Genomic DNA, 3,114 nt, shown 5'->3' with positions numbered 1-3,114 from the left:
AAGTAACATGACCGGAAACCTTACGTAACTTGAATTAGCGTCTGAGAACGTTTCGGAAAAATGGAGTAAGACCGTCTTAACAAGTCAGAGACACTTCATATATCTAAAAAGTAGGCGATAAAAAGAGTGCCAGGCGAGAAACTATTCGCGATTTTGTGAATCGTGAATCTATACATTGACATGAAAGTCATGTGGAAACACGTAAAATTTTTTTTTTTGAGCTTCAGTTTCTTAAATTCAAAGTGCAGCGGTAGTCGAGTGAACCATATGGCGTGGTAATGGTAACCTAATAACTACAATGATACGATGAAAGGGGCTGAAAAGCTTTTAAATGCTTACCACCACTTAGGACACTTTTGCACCTTCTTTGCCACAAATGACTGGCTGAAAAATTTCAGTTTCGATTATGAATTTCAGGAGTTTAGAGGAATAAGGCGCACACCAGGAGGCTTCCTCCACGTAAGTTTCAGATTTTACCTTTTTATATTGAGGAAACCATGACCGAAAAAGAGAGAGCTGTGCTTTGATTGGTGAAAGAGCTGCGCTTTTATTAAAGAGAGAGCTGCACTTTTATTAGAAAGAGATTTGCGCTTTCATTAGAAAAAGAGCTGCGCTTTGACGAGGGAAAGAGCTGCACTTTGACGAGGGAAAGAGCTGCGCTTTGACGAGGGAAAGAGCTGCGATTTTATTAGAAAAAGCGCTGCAATTTCATTAGAGAGATCTGCACTTTGGTTAGAGAGAGCTGCGTTTTAATTAGATAAAGAGCTGCGCTTTTATTGGAGGAAGAGCTGCCCTTTTATTAAAAAAAAGAGCTGCGCTTTGATTAGAGAGATAGTTGCGCTATGATTAGAGAAAGAGCTGCGCTTTTATGAGGGAAAGAGCTGCGCTTTTATTAGAAAAAGAGCAGCACTTTTATTAGAAAAAGAGTTGCACTTTGATTAGAGAGAGAGCGATGCTTTGATAGGAGATAATTGCGCTTTTATTAGAGAAATAGCCGCGCTCTGATTATAGAAAGAGCTGCGCTTTGATTAGAGAGAGTGGTGCTTTGATTTAAAGGGATCCTCCACTGTTTTCGAAAATATCGCTTAAAATGCTCTTTAAGTGACCAAAAGTAGATTTTGTGGACAGAAAAATGTTTTTTCCCCTTAGATTTTTTGTTTTGGCCTCTCAAAAGAGGCCCTCCTGAACAGGTCGACCATCCCGCGGTCGCCATTTTGATCGGCGCGCAAGGCTCTCTGGGGTGTTGACGTAAAATGGTTGCTCCATTCCCTTGCCCTCGGTAAAATTAGTAGAAAAATGCCGTATTGCGTTGCTTTTGAGTGTAGTATTCAAGCTGAAACAGGAAAAATGAACCCAAAATCCGTTTCCACAATTTTCCGAATGATGCAGCGATTCGACGAGCTTAGATTCATACTGTTGGAAGGACATCCTTGCCCAAAGACTCACGTCTGTGTTCGAAGCACTTCGAACAGCATTGCTTTGAAGAGTCTTACCCCTTTCCTTACCCCTTTCCCTTTTTTGTTTTGGCCTCTTTTGAGAGGCTAAAACAAAAAATCTAAAGGGAGAGAACATTTTTCTGTCCGAAAAATCTACTTTTGGGCACTTAAAGAGCATTTTAAGCGATATTTTCGAAAACAGTGGAGGATCTCTTTAAGAAAGAGCTGTCCTTTTATTAAAGAGGGTTGCACTTTGAGTAGAGAGAGAGCTTCGCTCTTATTAGAAAGAGAGCTGCGCTTTTACAAGATATAAGAAAGATAGAGAGAGTTGCGCTTTGAGTTTAGAAATAGCTGCGCTTTTATTAGAAAGAGAGTTGTACTTTGATTAGAGAAAGAGCTGGGCTTTGACTGGAGAGAGATCTGTGCTTTGTTTAGAGAAATAGCTGCGCGTTTATTAGAAAGAGAGTTGTACTTTTAATTAGAAAGATAGACCTGCGTTTTAATTAGAGAGAGAGCTGAGCTTTGACTAGAGTGAGAGATGCGCTTTTATTAGAGAGAGAGCTGCACTTTAATTAGAGAAAGAACTCTGCTTTGATTAGAGAAAGAGCTTTACTTTGATTTGAGAAAGAGTTGCGCTTTTATTGAGAGACCTGCGCTTTTATTTGAGAAAGAGCTGCATTTTGATCAGAGAAAGAGCTGCGCTTTTATTTGAGAAAGAGCCGAGCTTTTATTGGAGAAAAAGCTGCGCTGTTATTAGAAAGAGACCTGCACTTTGATTAGAAAGAACTGGGCTTTTATTGGAGGAAAAGCTTTGCCTTTATTTGAGAAAAAGCTGCGCTTTGATTAAAAAGAGACCTTCACTTTCATTAGAGAAAGAGCCGCACTTTGATTAGAGAGACCTGCGTTCTTATTAGAAAGAGAGCTGCGCTTTGATTAGAGAAAGAGCTGCGCTTTGATTAGAGAAAGAGCTGCGCTTTTATTAGAGAAAGAACTACGCTTTGATTAGAGAGGGAGCTGCGCTTTGATTAGGGAGGGAGGTGAGTTTTGATTAGAGAAGCAGCTGCGCTCTTATTAGAAATAGCCCTACGTTTTTATCAGAGAAACAGCTACGCTTTTATTAGAAAAAGAGCTGCGCTTTTCAATAGGAAGTGAGCTGTACCTTGATTAGGGAGTGAGATGTGCTTTTATTTTATTATTGTTGGCCTTAAAACTCTTGAACAAAAGCTCATCTTTCAAACCGGCAGTCTAAATCCCACAGGGATCAAGGAACGATTTTCATTCCACTAATTTATTTGTGTTTTTCTCGTTGCCATGCTCCCACCAATAACGTAGCTCCATTTTCTGCCTTTAAAAGCACACAAAACCCACAATTCCTCTATTCGCTCCGACGAAGGGATAACGCTCGAAACGTCAGCTTTTGTAATCGTTACGGTGGCTAATTTACCATTTCAACTTTGTTGATATATCCGAATTACCTTCTAACATTGTATATTTCCTTCTAAGAAGTCCAATTACCCTTTCCACATGGATTCGTACATTAGCTATACCCCTTGTATTTTCCACATCTACTGGGTCCAGCTGACTCTTCCCCTTTGTAAATGCTGGTATCTTTAATTTTGCTTGCTTTAATCCCACACTTTCAGAAACCGTAAATCCGTGGTCAGTCATAACCATATCA

This window comes from Stylophora pistillata, chromosome 2, assembly GCF_964205215.1.
Source record: "Stylophora pistillata chromosome 2, jaStyPist1.2, whole genome shotgun sequence".
Classification (NCBI taxonomy): Eukaryota; Metazoa; Cnidaria; class Anthozoa; order Scleractinia; family Pocilloporidae; genus Stylophora; species Stylophora pistillata.
This window is presented reverse-complemented; position numbering follows the sequence as displayed.